Source organism: Podarcis muralis, chromosome 10 (genome assembly GCF_964188315.1).
Source record: "Podarcis muralis chromosome 10, rPodMur119.hap1.1, whole genome shotgun sequence".
Lineage (NCBI taxonomy): Eukaryota > Metazoa > Chordata > Lepidosauria > Squamata > Lacertidae > Podarcis > Podarcis muralis.
Window position 1 is genome coordinate 26,478,990 of NC_135664.1, and position 22,714 is coordinate 26,501,703.

Here is a 22,714-nt window from a genome sequence, read left to right on the forward strand (position 1 = left end):
TGAATTCCAATGCCCATCAACTTGGGGGGTGGCCCCCTCAAATATTTTATTGGGGGGAAGCGAAGGGACCTCAGCCCCTAGGACTTGAGCCCTTATGATTCTTTCAGTGCAAGGGGTTGAGCTAGATGACCCTCGGGGGGACACTTCCAGCTCTACAATTCTGTGAACAATGGGGTGCACACAGGTCCCGCTTCCTGTCGCCCATTACATAACTTAAACAGTAGGGAGGGATAGATAACAATCCCGTCAGCCGTTTGCTGACCGTCGCCCTCCCAGGTTTGGGGGCATGGCAGCGGCGGCGCGTGTCTGTGCTGTGAGAGGCAGCGCGCCCTGTCAGACGGCGTGGAAGTAATCTCGCCGCCTGAGGAGGGCACAGCAGCGCGCGCGCAGCGTCTGGGAAGGAGGCAGCTGGGTGGGGTGAGGGCACCTTCCACGCGCTCATCCCTTTTCTCCCGCCTCCTCGTCTCTCAGGCAGGGGCGAGCGCACGCGCACGCGCGCGCGCCGAGCTCGTTCTGGTCGGAAATAGGGAGGCGAGATAGGCTCTGGAGCGCGCGCTTGCCTTGCCTTGCCTGAGCGAGCTCTCCTCTCCAAGCTCGCTGGACCTGAGGGAGGAGAGAGCGAGCCCCCTGAGGAGAAAGAGACGCGCGCTATCTCTCTCCGGCCCCCCGCCTACGGCTAACTGTGAGTCCTGAGCTTCATATATATGGAGTGGCGATATATATATATTAGGGTGTCTTGAGGTGGGGTGTCTTAGCAGCGGGGCGCTCGGTAGCAACAGGGCGGCTGCCTTCGCGGGAGGGGCTGCCTGTCACCCACCAGCGCGGGCCCCCGCGCCCAGCCCTGCCCAGCCCAGGCGCTGAGGCGACGCCGAACTCGTCTTCCGCCGCAGCTCCCCATGGCAACTGGCCGCCGCTGTTTGCGGGGATAGCCTGGCTGGGAGCCACCCTCCTGCGCCCTGGTTAGCCGGGCAGGAGAGAGAGAGAGAGAGAGGAGGGACGAGCCCCGCTCCTGGCAAACAACCCATCAAAGAACCCCCTCGCCGTGGTCTTCCGCGCCCTGACCCCGCCAGAAAGCGGAGGGATCAGGGGAATTATATAACGGCCGTGGTCCGCAATGGGGTCACCCAGGGAAACGCGAGCAGGCGGGGAGGGGATGTCCCCGCCGGCGAGCCGGGCCGAAGAAGTCGCCATGTGTAGAGGGATGTGCCATAGCTGATGCCCAGCCAGGCAGGTCCCTTCTCGCGCCCGCCCTCCATCCTGGTGGCTCCAACTCCTCCGCTTCACAGGAAGCGCGCGAGGGCTGAGGGGACTCCCGGGAGCCCCTTGGGCATTGAACCTCGAAGGCTCCCTCCCTCCCTCCATTGGGGGTGGGGAGGTGGAGGGGCGGGATTCCCCTCCCCCCCCCCGACCCAGCGTTTCTTTGATGTGCGATGGCAGAGGTGGCTCTTTCTCTCGCCGTGTGGGTGTGCCTCCGCCCTGCATCTCCACGGCGGGTGACAGCCAGGCTCATTGTAGCAGCAGCAGCAGCCCACCCTGTTTTCAGGTCACGACTCCTCTGGCGGCCACGATGGGTGTCTGGTAGGAGTTGTGGGGCTGGGTTTGCTTGCTGGGGTTGGGTGGGTGGGGGGTAGACCTTTGTGTGCTACAGGTGTGGGCCGACCCCTCTTCGGAAAGCGCCGATCACCATAGGAGCCAACTTCTAGGGGCCCCATGACATATTTGAGGTGCCTGCCCGCCCCCCCCCCCAAAGTTGATGGGCACTGCCATCCCAATGTCGTGCGCGCACCACGTCTTGCGATCGATTGTGCGGGGCGGGGCTTACCTTACCACCACCTTATTCAAATGGGAGCCCCTGGCTGTCACCATCCCTCCATCCAGAGTTTGGAGCGGCGATCGTTTGCTGGTGGCCTGGATTGGGGAGTGTCTGCTGTCCCCAGCTCCTCTGCCCTGGGGCTGGGAAGGTCGGGATGCTTGGGAAGGAGTGGCGGAGGCCAAGATGCCAGCCCCTCCTGCCCTCCTGCCGCGCTTTCTTTCCCAGCGTGTAGCTCAGCCTCTCCCACCCAGGCGGAGGTTGACAACAGTCGCCATTTCAGGCCCGCTGATGGGGGCAACAGGCTGCCTGCTTTGCCGAGCTCTCTCTCTCTCTCTCCCAGCCAGCCACCCCCCAGTCGCCGCCAGAGGCTCCACTGCGCGCGCGCCAGGCGGAAACCCGCCTGATTTGGGCCAGGCTCCTTGCAGCCTGTGCAACTGTCTGCGTGGGGGGAAAGGAGCTGTCTATGCTGAATCAAGCCAACGCAGCTGAGGATTAGGGTTTTAAGAGGCCCGCTCGTCTTTCTTTCCTCCTCCATCTGTGCCACGCAGATTTGATGAGTCTCGGTTTGGAAAAGGGGCTCTTTCATAATCAAGGGGTAAACGATCCACTTTGCGAAGCAATGGTTTACTTCGCTCCAAAAGAACGCATTGCCTTATACAGAAATGACTAGCCAGGTGGTAGCCTGAGCGGAATGTATATCAACTTTGTTTTTCCAGAAAATGCAATCTCATAAATGGGTCATTCAATTATTATTACTTTATCTCGCTTTCATGATCTGTGCCCTCTGCATTTCACTGTTGAATATGTGGACATGGGTGCATGTGTATGATATATAACAAAATGTAACAGAATAGCTACATGTTTTAATAACAGGGGGGAAAGCAAACTAAGGTGTAAAAGAATGTCAGCATTCTTGTATATAAAGGTTGTTTACAAAGCCAACTGGGATTAAAGCAAGTGGTGTCTAAACAACTGGACTTGATATGTGAAACAGGAATATCCATAGGGGGTGCAGAGGTGACTTACTGTACTACTTTCCCCATCTTTGACGCTCATTAGAAAATGTCCATGAATGCAGCGAATCTCCTGGATACAAGTGTTAATTAACTGGGTTGTGGTCTGCTAATTTTCGGGGGAGCTGTGCAAAGTTTTGGTTCAGTGTAGAAAAAGCATGTCAACCTGAGCTCAGATTCCTGTGGCTTAGTTAACAATACACTGCTGTTTTTATATTGATTATACAGTGAAACAACTGTTTTCTTTGCTATGTTCATTCTAGGAATAACACAAATGCTTCAAGTGCAGGCTATCTAACCAGTAGAAGATTGAGTATGTTGTCAATTATAGCCAGGACCTAAAAGAAAGAGATAGAGAGTGCAATTGGTTCAGAGCACCTGGGGGGGGGGGAGTTGAACTTGTTGGTCTTGAACAGTAGACTCCCATCCTGCAGGATAAGTAGTTCTTAAAGCTGGAGGGAGCTTAAGTTTTAAGTTTGTGGAATGGCACAAGTCAGGTGCTCAAAAGGTGGAGGGGGTGTATAAAAATTCCGTCAGGTGCACCTAAAGTAGTAGTTTGGATTGCCAACCCATATGTGAAGCCTACATCTACAGATGTAGTAATTGAGTTTGACTTGTTATTCAGTTTGGTTTCGTTCAGCTACAGTATTGTGTATTTGTTTGCCACTTTGTGATTAAACATAGTCTAATCTGCATCCTCCACATGCTCTGAAATGATACCTTTTATGAAGATGTCCGTACTCATTCTGAGATCAGGGGTCTGTTTCTAGGAAACTTCAGCGACTGAAACTTGCAATCCTTTATGCACACACTTACCTGAAAGTAAGACCCATTGAATTTGAATAGATATGTACTAAAACTTCACTGTGAAAGAAACATGTTATACTTTCATCTTTTTGTGAGCATTTTACACATAACAGAAATAAGTAGCATGTTACTTAATATTAGTAAGGTGAGTAAAATCAAACCTATCACTTTTTATTTCATATCTTTAAAGGGGCATAGATTTGAATAATGTTTTAAATGCTATTGGTATGATACAAGTGAGAGCTGCAACAAAATGTTGCAGTATTGAGTACTCCTGCTCACCACTCCAGTCAATTATGTCCTCCACAATATTCCTGTTCTCCTTACATCCAGATATGTGTGGTTTCTCCAACAGTCAGGCAACATTCCCTAGCCACAGCATTGCTCAGACTTCAATGCACTTCTGCAAACTTTGGATGTCTCCCTGTTTCTGCTGATATCTTTCTCTTCTGTGTGAATGGTGCTGTTTTAGTTGTTTAGGAAGTGGCACCAGCTTTGAACATTAGAAAGAGAGAGACTATGCCTCCCCCCTCCCAAATATCTGTTTTTCCAAAACTTGCTAGGAAATTAATTTGTAGCTGTGACTGCTAAATGCAACCCAAATGAGTGATTTATCTGTGTTCATGGTGCTAGTATCTATAGATTGCTATCGATGCAAGCTATTTTACAGAGCAATTCATTCACCATTGTTGAAATAGTCCTTTTAAAAGCACATTATACAAATTGCAAAACGCCAGTTAAAAAAACATCCTGGGTGGAATTCAACATGGCACTTTTCCAATTGTTCTGTCTGCACAAGCATTTCGGCTTGCCAAAGTGGTATCATCCTCCATCTTCTCCCCCTGCATGCTGGTTCTCCCATGCACCCACCCCGGGCCAATTTCAGGGGGTGGGGGAGAGGAGAGAAGGGAAGCCCCCATTGCAAAAGTGGAAGTCCTCATGCACAGCTTCTGCTGACGGTGCTGTTAGATGCATGTATAATTTCTGACCTATGACATAACACTAATCTCTGTAACAGGTACTAATTATCATAATCGGGCAACTGAACCATATAAATCAACTGCTGGTTGATGTAGAATATCTAGGACCAAAACCATATTTGTTGCTGGTTAGCCTGCTGCCATCAGGGCCTGTGTACAGAGTGAGATGTCACTCAACAAGTAGTGTGATCAAGTACAAAGATGGACTTACTGTTAAGCAGCATGAAACAGCTTCTTCAGGCAGTAGATTCCAGAGGGGCTCCATCTTCCCTTCCAAATGTCATTTTTAAAAGAAATTAGTGGGAGAGATGTCATGTGTGACACCCTGCTCCACATATGACAGTATCTGAGGGTGGTGCTGTGGGAGGGATGTAATCATGCCACAAAACTTGATCCACAGCCTTACCTGTACAGGGGCTTATTTGAATTACCTGTTCCATCTGTATGCTGTGAAAGGATTTCACAGTTACTTTAGTTGGGGGGAGGGCACATCCCTTTTGGCTCCAGAATCTAAGTGAAATGGAAGCTGTTGCACATCTGAGAGCTTGTTATGCAACAGTGGAGCACATACGGAACTTTGGCTCCCAGCCACTGATTGTGAGGAAGCTAAAGCTCTTGTATTATTATTTATAAATGGATAAAACTTTCTCAATGCAAATGATGCTTAAATCAGTGTAGGTGTTACCAGTGCAGTGAACTCTATTGCATGGTGATGTATTTGAGTAGGTAGCCTTTATTTTTCTAACCATAAATGTAACAGGGGGGAAGGACCTGATATGGTATAAACTTTTAGCTTTCTTGTTGGTATACAAAATTTAAACCACAACTCAATAGGATGTGATTTCATTTTATATAGCCCATGAAGCTTTAGTCCGAAACTGAGTATAAATTTTAGAATCACCAATTATATATATATTTTTAAAAAAAGACTGGTTAGGACTATTAAGCAGCTCAATTAAATATTCAGCAGAGCAAATCAATAGTAAATAAATCCATACAGAATATCCACTGATGGGCCATTTCTGTAATTGCTCCAAATCACTCTGTGAATTACCATATTATAGTCCTCATATTTTTGTTTTGTCAACCTGCCAGATATCTGTTTGGAGAGAGTGCAAGGAGGCTTTTAAGAGACATTAGGAAGAATGGCAGTAGGTTTTACTTTAGTTTTATTCTGCTCTGTGAATACAATTTAAAAAACCCCAGCTGAAATCCATACAGAAAAGTGTGTTTTTCAGCAGTGTGAGCTGTGGGAATAATGTAGGAGGTCATATGTACTATGCATTGAATTATTTGCTTTCCCCTTCTTGAGTGGGCAGGCAGTATTCAAAAAATTCAGCACATGTAATATAAATAACTCTAATTTAAATTTTGTCAAGTATACTATTTAAAGTCACTTTGTTTATATGTTTAGAAAATGAGAATAAATACAAATTCACTTCATCAATTACCCTTCGATACATTATTTTGCAAGACTAACATGATGTCCCACCAGCTTCATAATACTCTTATATGTTGATCAGTAGGCGTAGTTTCAGGCTAGCTGCACTGCTTTCTTCAGAAGCACTGAAGACTGGCTGAGCTTTTCAGTTATTTACCTCAATAGAAAACTGAAAGGGGAAAAAGTGAACAAAGGAGGTCTGTTTTGCCTGTCCCACTTGCTGGGCTGTTGTCTTTGCCCTTTTCAGTGAAGGAGGGGGTAGAGCTGGGTCAGAGTTGAAGAACACTGAAAAAGAATCCAAGTCTCATGTCTAAATGTGAATGATAGCTTAGTTTGAGTGCAGAGTGCATTTATTGAATTGAAATTTTCGTATCTGCTGGAGCTTTACGTGACAGATGGTGATGAACCAACACATAGGAGGATAGATAGAAATGTGTTCAGCCTCTGATTAAGATGTACAATAAAAATCTAGTTATTTGACAAGGTTATAAAAAATATTGTAGGTAGTGAGACATTCAAATGTCATTTAAGGCCAAGGCCTTGGATCCATCACACAATCAAATTTACTTGTCTTGCTAAATTGTTTCGCCTACACTCTTCTTATCTTCTTCTGCCTTTCCCATGTGATTGTGCGTTGAGTACAGAGATCTATTAATCTTGAAAATCAATGAATTAATAATGGGGAGCTTATTTTGCATCTTTTGTTTGATGTTTGACTTGGATGACTTGACACCTAAGAACACGTGAGATGGAAATATGGTGCTTTTCTGTTCATAGTTTAAAGCAGTAAACACAGTGATTACTTTAAAAAACAAAGCTATTCATCAAGAAAATATAAATCCTTGAATTGTACACTTTTCTGTCAACACTCAAACATTTTTTGCGGTTGTTTTTGATGCACAAGGCATGTTTTGGTCAAAACATTTTGGATGTAACAAGAGAATCTCAGTACAGGATTGGGTAGCTTCTCAAATGACCCCAGAAGTGAATTAGCAATTCAAATTGTCAATTTAACAAGCTATAATTAAGTTGGGACAACTTGTAGCTCTTCTAAGGGGCTTAGAACCCATGCAGGAGGGCTATAAATTTGAAGCCTGAGGGTTTTTCCTTAGCTCTCATTATGTGATGTTTCAGCTGGAAAATCCTGGCACTCCCGCTGGTATATGTGCTAGGAGGATAAGAGCTGATATCTTTAAATATTTATTTATTAAATTAATTAAAATGTCCTAGAGATAGCTTGTGAAGGATCTGTATAATTAGCCTGCAGAATTCATCTTGCTGTATGTATTCCACCCCTTCATTAACTTTCTGTTCTAGCTGTTTTATGCCTAGCGGTGAGCCTAAAAACTGCTGTGGGCACATGAATATCCTTTGTGCCAAAAAATGTCAACCCAGAAGTTTACATCCTCTTAGGGGGTCCCACTCATTTACTCACTCACTCTGTCTGTCTGATGGTAATGGGATGGATGTTACAGAGCGCTGGAGATAAAAAATATAAATATATTTACCTGATTAATGGATGTTAAATGAAATGAATGAAATAAAAATTATTTCCCCAGTACTTTCATGTTGTTTGCTGGAACACTGGAGACAAGGGGTAGATTTATAGAGAATTTAGGTAAGTATTGCTTAAATATCTTCATAAATGAAAGGACAATATTTTATTTTATTTTATGCAAGGCAAACATTCAGGAAAATGTTCAGGAAATGTTCAGAAATGTTCAGAAAAACATCTCAGCCCCACTCACCTCACAGAGTGTTTGTTGTGGGGGAGGAAGGGAAAGGAGAATGTTAGCCGCTTTGAGATTCCTTCAAGTAGTGATAAAGCGGGATACCAAATCCAAACTCCTCCTCCTCCTCCTCCTCCTCCTCCTCCTCCTCCTCCTCCTCTTCTTCTTCTTCTTCTTCTTCTTCTTCACAGAACACTGGACACAACTCTTATAAAGGCTTGCGTATGGAGAGCCCCAGCAGTTAGATTCATGTACACTTGGAAATGGGCTTGCTTAGTATACATGAAGTATTTTGTTATAAAGTAAATGACAGGGACAGAGCAGAACTCTATAGCTAGAATACTGGCCACATGCAGGATCAACTCAGAACTCAGTCAGCCTGAATATTTGTTTAAAGGTAAAGGTAAAGGACCCCTGAAAGTTAAGTCCAGTAGCAGATGAATCTGGGGTTGTGGCTCTCATCTCACTTTACAGGACGAGGGAGCCAGCGTTTGTCCGCAGACAGTTTTTCCGGGTCATGTGGCCAGCATGACTAAGCCGCTTCCGGCAAAACCAGAGCAGTGCACGGAAACACCATTTACCTTCCTGCTGGAGCGGTACCTATTTATTTACTTGCACTTTTTGGTGTGCTTTTAACTGCTAGGTTGGCAGGAGCTGGGACCGAGCAACGGGAGCTCACCCCATTGCTGGGATTCGAACCGCCGACCTTCTGATTGGCAAGCCCAAGAGGCTCAGTGGTTTAGACCACAGCGCCACCCTGAATATTTGCTTACCCCTCTTCAAATCAAAGTAAGGCTGAAATCCTAATTGCATTTATTAGGGAGGAAGTTCCTTTGAACATAACTGGGACTCCAGGTAAATGTGAAAAGTATTGCACTGTAACTTTGTTTTACTTGCATTTTAAAGTAGTTTTTCATAGAATCTGCATGCCACTTAAGAAAAGTAATGATAGAAGGCGAATCCTGATCAGGGTGATGGGGAAGGTGCTTAAGCAGTCTGAAAACCTCAAAGCTGCTGTTTCCAATTGCTGCAAAGATCCCCTGGGAGTATTTATTGGCATAAAAATGGCACAGGGTAAAGGTGAACTGTCCCCTTTACATTCTGCAGTCCTGTCTGAATCAGGGCCTCATGCCTGCTTAAGAGTGGTAGATCTTACACATTCCATTTTAAAAATGGTATTAACACAATGTATAGTTTGGGCCTTCAAGTGTAGAAACAAACTGGCTTTCCCAACAGTTTCAGCATAGCAACTGTAGACCAGCTATTAAATCACCATGTTGCCAACAACATCTAGAGCTCCATATCTAGGCCAAGTCTGTACCATCCCCCCCCCAATGGGTGACAACTTCTAGAGCATATCTATAGTATAATGCTGAATCGGGATGTGTGCAAAGACAGTGCTCGAAAGAAACCAACTACTTTTGCTCCTGAAACAAATCATAATCTCTAACAAGCCTTACACTCAAAGGAAGAGGATGAAATGGACTGGAATTTGTGGCTGTGTTACTGCAACCTTTTATTTCACAGCTCACTTAATTCTGATACTCTCTCGTCCTATTAGAGAATTAAGTAAAAGAAATGACCTTTCCACATTTCTACAAAGCAAGTGTAGCGTGTCTAAGTGGATCTTTCTGAGTTTTCTGCCTAGGTAGGACAAAACTGAAGTTTCATTCATCAAAAGGTTAAGAACCTAAAGTGCTACAGCTACATCAAGAAGCAAGGGGGAAAATTATTTGAAATGTTCAAAATATTACAGCTGTATGAGTTTGTTTGGATAATTATTATCATTTCAATGGAAGATAAATTGGCTAGCAGAAAACAATATTGTACTATAAACAAGTAGCATTAACAGTTTCAGATCCAGGACTCACATTGCTGAATCAATCTGTAACAGTGGCATCCGATTTTAAATTTTTCCTCCTGTGGATGCAGGTGGTGTTGTGGTCTAAACCACAGAGCCTAGGGCTTGCCGATCAGAAGGTTGGCAGTTTGAATCCCTGTGACGAGGTGAGCTCCTGTTGCTCGGTCCCAGCTCCTGCCAACCTAGCAGTTCGAAAGCATGTCAAAGTGCAAGTAGATAAATAGGTACCACTCCAGTGGGAAGGTAAACGCCGTTTCTGTGCGCTGCTCTGGTTTCGCCAGAAGCGGCTTAGTCATGCTGGCTACATGACCCAGAAAAACTGTCTGCGGACAAACGTCGGCTCCCTCGGCCAGTAAAGTGAGATGAGCACCCCAACCCCAGAGTTGTTGGCAACTGAACTTAACGGTCAGGGGTCCTTTACCTTTTTATACTTCCTATCCCTGCCATTTTTCTTCTGCATGTCGTCTCCTTTACTTACCTACATTGAAACAACCTCTTATTCCCAAGGAACCCTGGGAATTGTAGTTATGTGTGTATGGGTTGGGGGAAATGGAGATCTATAACAAAACTTTCTAGGCAGGTGTACCTAGGGTTTAACAAAACTGGCCCCAACCAGAGGCACGGGCCTGAGGCATGTCTGCAAAAAATCCCCTATAAGTCTTTGGAGTGATTGACATAAAGGTGTGTGGCAATGTGTCACCGCTGTCGCAATGATCTCAGAAGTGGGAGAAGCTTCTTGTCCTTCTTGCACCACAGCACAAAGGCATTCAATTTGTTTCACCCTTCCTTTGGACCCTCACTCCGGACGCTTTGAGTACTTGGGCAACATAAAATGTAGCAATTTCTAATTGGCTATTGTGATAAAGGTTGTTTTTTCTGGGAGGGGCACAGGGGACTCTTGGTATGCCTCTTTTTATAGGATTTGCCCTTAACAACAGAATCCTATGAATTCTTAGAGGAGCTATTACAGTTAGTATGGAAGTAGTAGCCTTGTAGTGTAGAGATACAGCCTCTCTTTCTTTCCTTGCCCTAAACTTTCTTTCCTTCTTCTTTTTTCAAAAATGTGAACTTGGGTTATTAAGCTCCTTGGGGTCCTGAATCTCTGATTAAAGGCTTTTGACCTAAACAGTCAGTAAACTGCAGAATTAAAGTTTTGTTTCTAGCTGTGCCTTGGACCCAAACCCATGACATACCAACCACAGCTTATCCTTTTATTAACACCAACAGGGCAGGGACTGATACCTGCTGAAACTACGCCCCTCCGCTCAAATAGTAATGATTTCAAGGGGGCAGCAGTGTATTTGGGGCTCTGGAGCAGCAACTGCCGATTCTAGTAACTTGCTCTCCTTAATATGGTCTGAAATGAGGACCCTCTGTACCAAACAGATCCACAGACTGTGTGAGACTTCCCGAATCAATTGGTGTACAGGTAGCTCACTGTTTTCACTTAAGCAATTGCAGCTTTGCCTGGGTCGTGGTGGGAAAATAGATAAATAAATGGAGAGGGGGTGGGGAACGACGACCCACCATTCACTATTCCCCACTCCCCATTTATTTATTTCCCATCCACCAACCTGTGCATCACTGGGCTATCGGAAGCAAGGAAACTCTCAGAGCCCTTGCGCCTTTCCTCACCTCACTGAGCTTTGAGAAGATGGCATCAGGGCTCTGGAACCATCCTTAGAGTCCTCATGCCACCTTCCCAGAGTGCAGTAAGCAGCCCTTCTCTCTCTCTCTCTCTCTCTCTCTCTCTCTCTCTGTGTGTGTGTGTGTGTGTGTAAGTTTCAAGGGTTCCTAGCTTTACACAATTTCACATTTACATGTGGACCCCTGGAACAGAACCTTTGCGTAAGCTGCAAGTTACCTGTATTTAATATTTATTTACTTTTAATTTCCCATCTTGCCTAATTTTCTGATGAGACACAAGGAGACTAAGAAATCAATATTGGAACAAGATAAGTCAGACAACATCCCCCAAATTAAACCCAATCTGAGGTCATTATCAGAGTGAGGCTGGGATTTGCATTACAAGATGCATAAGTTGGAAAGGCAGAGATCCTCATTGAAATAGTAGATAATGGGATTTGAGGAAAACCTATTTTATTTTCATGGTGTAATAACTGCTGTCATAAATTTTAAACTAGTTACCTTAGGAGCTATCTAAAGAGAAGACATTAAATGTTCAGAATGTTCACTGATAATAAGAACATGGAAAAACCAAGGGTTCCCCCCCCTCCTTCCATGGTAACAATTCTGCATGGCTGCTCTAAAGGGTTCCCAAAACAATATTGCAGCAGTCCAAGTGCATGCTCCATGCAGCAGAACACTCAGAGAAAATGACTTCAAATAAATAAGTGAATGTTAGTTTTGGATGAAAGTACATAGTAAATGTCACGAGTAATTAAGCTTCAGAAAATGTCTGCAAAGTCTCAGATAGTTCCAGTACTTTGAGTTCTTGACCTTTTTAATTAATGAAATTTCTGAAAGTACACTGCTGGCACAGAAGGCTTGTTTTATGTGACTCTGCTTTGTTGGTTGTGCTTTATTTTATGAATGCTTAAAACTGTGCTGTTTCCTGAAATTCATTCATTCCCTCTGGTGTATCACTGCACTTTTCAGATATAGTTTCCAGTTGGTCACAGCTGACCACAAAGCTTATATTTTATTCCTAACTTCACCCTTCTCTCCCCAAACAATTTCTGATGCAGCTAAAATATATTCAGCTTCAAGTGACATGATTAGATAAATGTGGTGTTATGGTACCTGTTAAATGTAATAACAATGCTGGACTTAAAACTAGCATTTTTATTATATTTTACAACTAAGGTAACATTAAAAATAAACTAATCATATATTTCATTTACATGGTACTAAACTGTTAACTGGGTTAGAAATGAGGGCAGGATGTTGCTGCTATTTCCAGGAACAGTGTGTATATTTGCAAGAATATAATTTTCTGCACCCGGTATTCTCATAAACTAATGAAAGGAAAAGCCACTATATGAGAGGTAATGTATTTGATCACTGGCCTGTACTTGATTGTCAGTAATAGAACATGTTACACATCAGAAGGGGAGGGAAAGCTAAGCAAAGAAATCTATAATTTCTGCTGGTTTTAATTAAGGGAATCAATACCATTATATTTGCCCTTCTCTCAAATGCTAATAAATGCCTTTCTCTTAACAGTTTCAAATTAAAATTAATTATAAATAGTCTGATACATCTAAATGGATTAAAAATAAAGATTTCTAATGCACAAGGCAAGTTGGTATAGATGACACTTACATGCTTCTCTAAGTTGAAGCCTAATTTTAAATTCAGTTGAAATTAATGAGATTTATGTAGATACCTTTATGTTTATTTTACTATGTCTAATGCTGATTTACAACCTGATATATCTTTAAAATATCCCTGGGTGTGTCACTATTATGCCTGCTTTTTAGGTAAGTTACTGAAACTAACAAATATGACTTCTGGTTGAAGATCATGTAATAAGTCCTTGTCTAGTTGGTATCTACTACTTTGTTTTTATCAGTCGACAGATTGATATCCTATGTACAGGAGCAAATTGTACTGACCTGTGAGTTCTTCAGCCTTAGCTCTTGGTTACCAGCATGTATGTTGTTAGGATAGAAACTAGATCAGCAGAGTGATTTTTAAAAATTTTGTTTAATAGCATTGCTTCACATAATTACTTTGTGATTGGGGTGCCTGCTTATTGTGGTGATGTTTAGTCTGCAGGGCAGAAACCTAATGCTATTCTTCCTCTAGCACATGTGTGGCTAATCCTCAATTTCAAGGCATAATCTGGTTCCCTAAGCAGTTTTGTTCTGGACACAGAGACTAAAAAATAAAAATAAAGTGAAAATAGCACTGCGATAGGCAGCAAAATTTAAATATTTCAACTTAGCCCAGCAGCCTGATTGGGTACAATTTTCTCCCTCCCCAGTAATCAGATCAATCATTTGATGAGATGGGAGAGGGCAGTAAACCCACCACTTCAGCTGATTTATACAGATCAGCTGAGGGTGTTTCTGTGCCCTATAAATGTCTGTGGTAAGTGTGTGTGGTGGGCAACACCCAATTTTCGTCACATTTACTGCTGTGGCCTCTGGAATGTTGGCCAAGGCTCTGGGGCCAAGAATGTTGATCTCACCTGCTCTAGAAGGTTGGAAGGGTAATCCCAAAACGTGTAGGGCATAGTTGTGAATGATGTTGAATCTTTGTAGGGGTAGGATATAGAAATACAGGCACCCCCCCATACAACGAAACATCAAACATTTAAAAAGTCATAATAGAGGGCTACCGCCAGATGTCTTCAGAAAGTTGTGTAGTTTTTTATCTGTTTGACATCTGATAGGAGGGTGTTCCACAGGGCGGGTGCCACTACCAAGAAGGCCCTCTGCCTAGTTCCTTGTAACTTCACTTCTTGCAGTGAGGGAACTGCTAGAAGGAACTGGACCTTGGAACTGGACCTCAGTGTCTGGACCGAACGAAGACATTCCTTCAGGTATACAGGGCCATCTAAGGAAATGATTACAGACTATGAATGGTTTCTGGATGACAGCAGCAATACAAGATAGAATGGGGGCAGCCGATGAAATGGGATTTGGAGAAAGCAGGTGGATGGGTATCATAATGTTGGGAAGAGTCCTTGTTCAGCTGGGCATTCACAGGGTCTTCTAGGTCCTCTGGCAGTTGCTGGAGTTTTCAGAATGGAAGGGGTGGGCCAGAACTGCTACCAAGCAAGGGATGTTGCACAACTCAAGCTGACCTAGTCTTATTTTGGAAGTGTGTGTCTGTGTCTGCAGGGCTGGGTACACTTTGATTGCCCTGTACAGCATCCTGTAGAAGTTATGGGCTTCCTTAGCTCCAAAGAAATTGACAAAGCTGTCGTCCCATTCATATGGACTCATAGCAAAGTGAAAGCTGTTTTCCTTCCCTGCTCACCACAATCCTTGAGCAGCATTGGGACTATGCTACATGGATGTGGCTCCCATGCCACTGTTTGAATGGAGAAAATGTGACATCCATTTGATAAAATAAGCCAGGATTGTATTCAAGCTGTAGCAGGTCAGATCACAGTTACAGTGCAAAATCTATCTTTAGGCTTAGGTTATCTGACCCATCGTATAGGGAATATTGACTCTCTCTTTTCATTCCTATATTTTCAAAGCTTGATGTACTTATGATAATAGTTTTCTTTTAATTAATCAGCAGAGAATTCGAGGTTTTACAATGAGCATGGCTTTGATCTAGGAGTTCACTTCTTGCAACTTTATTTATGCCAGGAACCAATTGCATTATTTGGGAAATATCAGTGAAGAAGTGTTACACTTCCTAACTATGGCTGAAAAATTGATGAAAGCAAACGTAAGCTAGTAGGAAGTAAAATTTTATTTAAATTATTTCTACCTTGCTTTCTAATTTCAAAGAAGTTTGCAAGGGGACATTAAAAACGGAAAACATACAATTAAAAACAAGAACATAAATTCATTATGAACAGCAAAAGCATGAATAAAAGCATAAAGCAGCCAGGCAGTGAAACCTCAGAATCAAAAATAAAATTAACATAATATTCAGTTAACAGCTCGGGTAAATGAAATAGTTTACCTGGCCAATGGTCTCATGACATCATTGTGAAGGCATCTTTGGGTTTGGGGTTGGTTAGTGCTGATTGGGAGACTGCCTGGGGTCCAGCAATGCAGATATCTCTCAGGGGATATTTTCAAACTGATGAACCTTGACAGAATGCCCTCTCTTTGATCATGATCTGTCTAACTTCTGATGGTGAGATGTTGTTACATTCTTGGGTTGGGAGTAATGTAAGAGTTCAACCGACAAAACTAGTACTTCAAATTTAAAGTATAAGGTTGTAAACAAGTCCTAATGTAGTTCTAGCTTGCCCAACAATTATTGTGGATTTGTTTATCCCATCAAAGCTAGAGCTACCATACACCTGGCTTTTCTGGGATTTACCTAGATTTCAAAGGTGGAATTGACACCCAGGGGGAATTAGTTCTAGATCTTAGGCGAGTCAATCGAAAAATCACATTTTGGGGTGTCCTGGTTTTCACTTTTTGAAATATGGCAACCCTATCAAAGCAGAACTTCTTAATCTCCTTAATATCTCTATAGTGTCAGTACAATAGATTATTACATCAAAGAGCAGGGGTAGCCAATGTAATGTCTTCCATATGTTGTTGGACTCCAAGTCCCATCAGTCCTAGCCAGCATGGTCAACTCTCAGGGGTAATGGGAGCTGTAGTCCAGCAACATATGGAGGGCACTGTATTAGCTGCCCCTACCTTAAATGTTTCTAGGAGTTGGTAATTAAGTTGTAGTTCACCAGTATTCAGCCAATCAGTATTTATTGGTCAAACCATTATGGCAGGGGTAGCCCTCCCCGCCCCCCGATGCTATTGGACTCTAACTCTTATCATTGTGACAATTTGCCATGAGGTGTGTGTGGGCTGATGGGAGTGGAGTCCAACAATATCTAGAGGACACCACAATGATTATCCCTGTATCAAGAGTGCACCAGGTAACATATGTTGCACTGGACAGCCATGAGTAAGAATATACTTGGAGTGGCTGAGCAAGGGATGCTTCAGAGCATAACACGAGGAAGGAGACTTATCTACAAAACTACATCACTGAGTCTATGTGGACATGAAGAGGTGAGGTTGGCATATTACCTTAGTTCAGTAACACACTTTTGGACAACTCTGCAAATGTGTTGACTGACATCATGCTCAAATTCTGGATAATATTTCCATTGACTACTGTGCATCACATAGAAATGTGTGTTTAAAGTGATCTTTCCGCTATTAGTATTTACCAGTTAGGGGCGGGGGGAGTGAAGTGCAGAGCTAATTCTGCAGTATGTTTAGGTAACCCACTATACAAACTCTAGTTCCACTTTGAAATGTGAGAGTGAATTGTAGTCGGTTTTAGTGATGATAAAAGTTTATTTAGTAAACAATATTGTAAATTTGTTCTAACAGAAAGGTGAAAACTCTTTTTCTTTTTTAAAATCACTACTTGACTTTGGGTTTTGCCTGACAGGCCTTATATCCCTTTATTCAAATAATGAGGAGCAATATTGTTATTGTCAACTGGAAATGCCAAGTGCATGTTTGGCTGAAATGACTTTTATTCCCCATACAATTTATTTTTCAGTGCAAAAACGGAGTCCTTTCCTTTTTTTAATGGGTAGGAAATGTCACAAATTATTCAAAGCATAAACTAACGAATTGCGTATTCCAATGGAAAAAAAAATCCTGTCACATCCGTCCAACAAACAATTTCACTCTAAATATAATAGAAATGGTTATGTATCTCTAGAAGCAAGCAGGCCACATTATAATTATACATTGAAATTGCTTTCCAGAGGCAGATGTCAGTTTAGTATATTAATCCTGTTATTTGGTGCATGTCGTCAAATCAGTAGCATATGAACCTTGCTTTCTTACATTTTAGGTCAATGACTCTAAGGGCAGAACTCTTCACAAAAATTTCCACATTGTTATCATTATAGGATATATTTTTTGGATTTGGGTTATTATTTAGGTTTCAGTAATCTTCATATTTAGTTGATTTTTATGCGCTATGAGTAGAATGAATATTTAGACTAGTTATTATTATGAAAAGGAGGACTATATTTGTTTTAGTTACTTCACTCAGTTTTCAAATGAAAGCAGCTGCGGGTTTTCATTTCTAAAAATAAGAATAGTGTTAGGAGTTTGGGTGCCAGAGTTTGTGGGTGCAACACACCAATACTTCCTGGATTTAGTAAGTGTTAGAATTTAATCAATGCTTGGAGAGTTAAACTGGAAGTCAGACTCCTAACAGATGAACTCAGCTCCCATGTTGAGGACATAGGCCATTAGCAGAGACAGGGAGATGGGCCATCAGCAAGACAGAGACTTTCTGCCAGCCAACAGATGGGTGAAGCCCCCCCGTCCCCGTCCCCAGAGCTCTGAGATAAGCAGTGCCAGAGTTTTTGTGAGGAGGAAGTTATAGGATTTGAGTTGGCTGTGGTGTGACTGAAGGGGAAGGTGCCAGTCTGTGAAAAGCAGCAAGCTGGAGAGTGGGGTTCAGAGCACAATGTGGGCTGATGGCTTGAATCGCAGGCTACAGCAATAGGAGAAACAGGACCTGCTTGGAGTGTAATGCTCCATTAAGTGTATATGTGCAAGTAAACCATATATCATAAAGACACCCCAGTGCCTCATTTCCAAACCGTGAGTAAGTGCCTGGACCCTTGGAATCTTGCACTACTGTGAAAATTGGGGAGGTGTGTAACAATAGTTTGCTGTACAAAACAAGAACTAATTTTCACACTGCCTGTTAAATAATGAGAGAAAAATGATTGTGTGCAACATTGGAAATGAATATTCTTTATAAAATGCAGTTATTAATGGATAAGAATATATTAGTTAGTAAAAGCGATTTATACTGAGACTCTTGAGAGTCCCATGAACTACAAGAAGATCAAACCTTTCCATTCTGAAGGAAATCAGCCCTGAGTGCTCACTGGAAGGACAGATCCTGAAGCTGAGACTCCAATACTTTGGCCACCTCATGAGAAGAGAAGACTCCCTGGAAAAGACCCTGATGTTGGGAAAGATGGAGGGCACAAGGAGAAGGGGACGACAGAGGACGAGATGGTTGGACAGTGTTCTCAAAGCTACCAGCATGAGTTTGACCAAACTGCGGGAGGCAGTGGAAGACAGGAGTGCCTGGCGTGCTCTGGTGTGTTGGCTTAAGAGTAATGTTGCCTTTTGTTGCTTGGTTTATTTAGGCTACATGGGACTATACTATGTTCACAGGAAGTGCTACACTCTGCAGCAAAGACACTCCAGGTTGCTTTAAACCAGACCCAAAATCTTTCCTTTTTTTTTTCTGTGAAGGACCACGGCCACAGGAAAAGTAAGCTGGGTGTCAGGATCTGTGGTGTCAGAACTATCTGTCTCTCTCTTTCTACCGAGCCTATCTCTTTGTCTTGCTCTCTCATCTTCTGTTCTCACCTCCATTCCTCTCTCTTTGACTTCCTGAGCAAGGCAGCAGCTTAGCGCTGTATGTTATCCTCTGTAGGAAGGAGGAGGAGGAGGAGAGTCCCATACTTCTGGACTGAGTACTAGGATCAGGGCTCTTCTTCTTTCCATTTGCTGTACATAGTGGGCATGGTAAACTGGAGATAGACCCTTTAAGAGGCACAGCAGGAACTGCGGAGCCTGGGATACCGTACATCAGCGCCATCCATGAGGGGATTATCTGCTGTTGGTCACTTTCTTCCATCTCTTGCTGACCTGTTTATCTTCCTTTTTCTGTGATAGTACTATTTCACTCTGCTCCACCTTTTGCCTCAACAACCCAGTATGGACCAATGGAATAAATGAATTAACCCTTCAAGGCTCCAGTCAGCGTGTTGTTGTTTTTATAGATGTATGTCAGACACTTTAGCATCTTTTTTAGTAATTCTACAACAACAATAAATCACCTTCATATATTTTCCCATTGTAACTGCAATCTCTCTCTGGAGAGTTCTGCAAGAGCTTTTATTGATGCCTGTTTGTGAGAGCTTTTTTCCCCTTAGTGTTTAACATTTGTGCAGCCTGTTTGGTTTGTATAGACTCACCAGCCACCTCGGCGTATGTGTAGGCTTGCGTTTTGCTTGCATTTAAAATGTTTGATCTTTGTATAACATCAAATTGTTTTTGAACGAAGCAATGTTTTAAACAATTTTTGTTGCAGTTATTCCCTCTTTGGTTTCATTCTGCTAGCTCTCCTTTCTGGTGTTCAGACTCTATTAACTTGCATATTCTGTGCTTTGAAAATGAGATAAAGGTTTCAGTTTATCTCCAAGGTACTGCCAACTTATCTTCAGGTGGGATGCCCATTGCCAACTGCACTGATGACTCTGAATGCAGTTGGTTTAAATTACTTGGACGTGGACCTGAGAGAAGCTATGTTCCATCCAGGGCCATCACCAAGTCCCACCTTTTGGTTGGCCATGATTGACCCATTTGAATTCAGATTGTGGAAAGTCCTGACAGTCCCCTGCAGCCAGCTGAGGTTGATGACACTGTTGGCTGGTCACAGGGAAAGGAATTTTTTGCCCCTGGCTCACCTGTGGCATGGGGGGGGGGGGGATGTCTGCTGAGAAGGCAGCAGATCCAGCTTCCAAGGAATGCACTCCAGCCATCGCTGCCACTGTGGCAGCGGTCAGTGATGCATTCCTTGGAGACTGGTTTTGCTGCCCCTGTGGATCCTGCCACCCAAGGCAGTCACCTCACCTTGCTTCATGGGCGGGCCGGTCCTGCAGATACTTCTTGGGGTATTAGCTCAGTGCCACCTAGAAGAGCTAAACAAAATACAATTAAGCTTACACACTGGCGGTAAAGAGATTTTTCCACAACTGTATAGCAAATGATCTGATATTTGTTGTCTTTTGCTGGTAATGAGAGGTACGATACTTCCTAATATTAAAGCAGTATATATTTTGTTGTTGTGGCTCGCAGACATGTTCTGCTTGAATGTGGGTGCAAAGATGAAAGAAACAGTATGCAAACCATTGCCGTTGACATATTTCTCTTATTGTTCTTATAAGGCTTTTACCGTGTAGACATGGCCTGCCTATTTACTTAAACTCAACACACAGTTTGTGATTTGAAATGACTAATAAGGCAATTCATTAAGTAAAAAGAGCACACTTAATGATTTCTGTCAGCTGGATATAACATAAATTGTATCAAGAAAGCAGAGGCAAGGACAGATTTATGGTAAGCAGAAAACAATTATTGGGGAAAGTTGGCATTCATTTTTCATTAATATGGAACACATTTTGTCATTTAAAGGCAAATAATATGTATTAGCCAATGTGTTTTATTCAGAAATATTGCATCAGTAAGATTTTAATATAGACACTTTCCCCAGAAATTCACAATTAATTTATTTTCATTTATGAATCACTTCCTATAAATCAGCTCAAAGAAATTTAGCAATAAAAACATATATAAAACAATTTCATGTATGAAAAGTATTCCCATGACAATACAGATATGGACTCAGATATAAAAAAATCCCACTTAAAAGGCTTGCTAAAAAAATGAAAGCTGCTCAAAAAACAATGCTTGTCTAACATACTGTGGGAGGGAGTTCCAAAGGGTAGATAATGCCATACTACCTAGGCAACTATGAATAAATATTTCAAAAGTAAATTTAGATAATCAAGATGGTATGCTCATATAACACTGATCCTGGCCCAACTGCACTGCCTGCCAATTAGTTTTCAGGCCCAATTCAAAGCGCTGGTTTCAACCCATAAAGCCTTAAATGGCTCAGGACCGCAATACCTCAAGGACCACCCCTCCTCAAATGAACCAACCTAGACCTTGCGATCTTCATCTGAAGTCCTTCTTCAAGACCCTCCTCCATAAGAGGTCCAGAGGGTGGCAACTTGAGAACGGGCCTTTTCTGTGGTGGCTCCCCGTTTGGAGATTGCTCTCTCCAGGGAGGTCTCGCCTGGCACTTTCATGACATATGAGTGCTAAACCAATGCAGTGTACAAGCCCATAGTGGTCACTTTCCTTTGTCTTGTCCTTCAGATTCTGCCGTGGCACCACATTCATCACCTTCTGAAAACCAGATACCAGTAAACACCCCCTGAACAGGGAAAAAATAGTGCTAACTTCTCTGGTAGCTCTTGAATTGCCCTCTGGCTTTCCAAAGGATACATAAACAACTACAGCTTTAGCCTCACTTCCATTGGAAAAGGGAAGAAGAAGAAGAAGTAGAAGAAGAAGAAGAAGAAGAAGAAGAAGAAGAAGAAGAAGAAGGAGAAGAGGAGTTTGGATTTGATATCCCACTTTATCACTACCCTAAGGAGTCTCAAAGCGGCTGCAATCTCCTTTCCCTTCCTCTCCCACAACAAACACTCTGTGAAGAAGAGTTTGGATTTGATATCCCGCTTTATCACTACCCGAAGGAGTCTCAAAGCGGCTAACGTTCTCCTTTCCCTTCCTTCCCCACAACAAACACATCTGTGAGGTGAGTGGGGCTGAGAGACTTCAAAGAAGTGTGACTAGCCCAAGGTCACCCAGCAGCTGCATGTGGAGGAGTGGAGACCCGAACCCAGCTCCCCAGATTACAAGTCTATCACTCTTAACCACTACACCACACTGGCTAGACTGGGAGAATAAAACAATTATAAATAAAACTTGATCAAGGGAGTATTGTAATGTGCTTCCATGGATGTTTTCTGGCTTCCTAGGAAAAGACATTAGATTGGCATTAAGAAAGGCAGTGTTTTTACAGTTGGGTCTAGACCACTGAGAGCCTGGGCTGCTCTGCCGCCTTCACCAGGGTGGGGCAAGGATTTCCACAGAACCCGGCGCCTGCGTGTGGGAGCCTGGTTGCAACCCCTCAGAATTTTGCACCCTGGGCCATGCCCCCCTGTGGACCGTCTCATGTCAATTTGATGTCCATGTGTTACTCTGCTCCAGCATATCTTCAGAAACAATGCCTCTTGAAAATACATTAAGAGAAACAGGGCTGTGCAGCCAAGCCTGCTCCCTCTGGCACACAATCTGTACACAGTTTAGTTCCGTCCATGAATGTGAGGCCAAAAGTCTACAACATCCTGTACTCATATTGCAGGGATGGTGAGCGTCCATCCAACAGGCCAGACTTGATTTATAGAAAACTTTACTGAGGGCTGGGCTTTTTGCTAGACTTTGATTTGTTTGCTGTGTTTAGCAGGGGATTATATCTCCTAAAGTAAAGGTAAAGGTACCCCTGCCCGTATGGGCCAGTATTGCCAGACTCTGGGGTTGTGCGCCCATCTCACTCAAGAGGCCGGGGGCCAGCGCTGTCCGGAGACACTTCTGGGTCAGGTGGCCAGTGTGACATTGCTTCTCTGGCGAGCCAGAGCCGCACACAGAAACGCCGTTTACCTTCCCGCTAGTAAGTGGTCCCTATTTATCTACTTGCACCCGGGGGTGCTTTCAAACTGCTAGGTTGGCAGGCACTGGGACCGAGCAACGGGAGCGCACCCCGCCGTGGG

At 43.3% G+C, this 22,714-nt stretch overlaps 1 protein-coding gene across 22 annotated transcripts in view; it reads left to right on the forward strand.

Moving 5' to 3' along the window:
* The first annotated feature begins 410 nt into the window (after positions 1–410).
* NRCAM (neuronal cell adhesion molecule) overlaps positions 411–22,714 on the forward strand; it is a 129,760-nt gene continuing 107,456 nt past the window's right edge. For 4 of the 22 annotated variants that reach the window (XM_077934643.1, XM_077934641.1, XM_028747196.2 and 1 more), the window contains exon 1: positions 432–682. The gene's annotated coding sequence lies outside the window, so the exon portion shown is untranslated. Of the gene's footprint in view, positions 683–1,438; positions 1,579–2,386; positions 2,409–22,714 lie in introns of those variants that run through there. The other 18 variants (XM_077934646.1, XM_077934650.1, XM_077934649.1 and 15 more) reach the window with 9 other exon arrangements.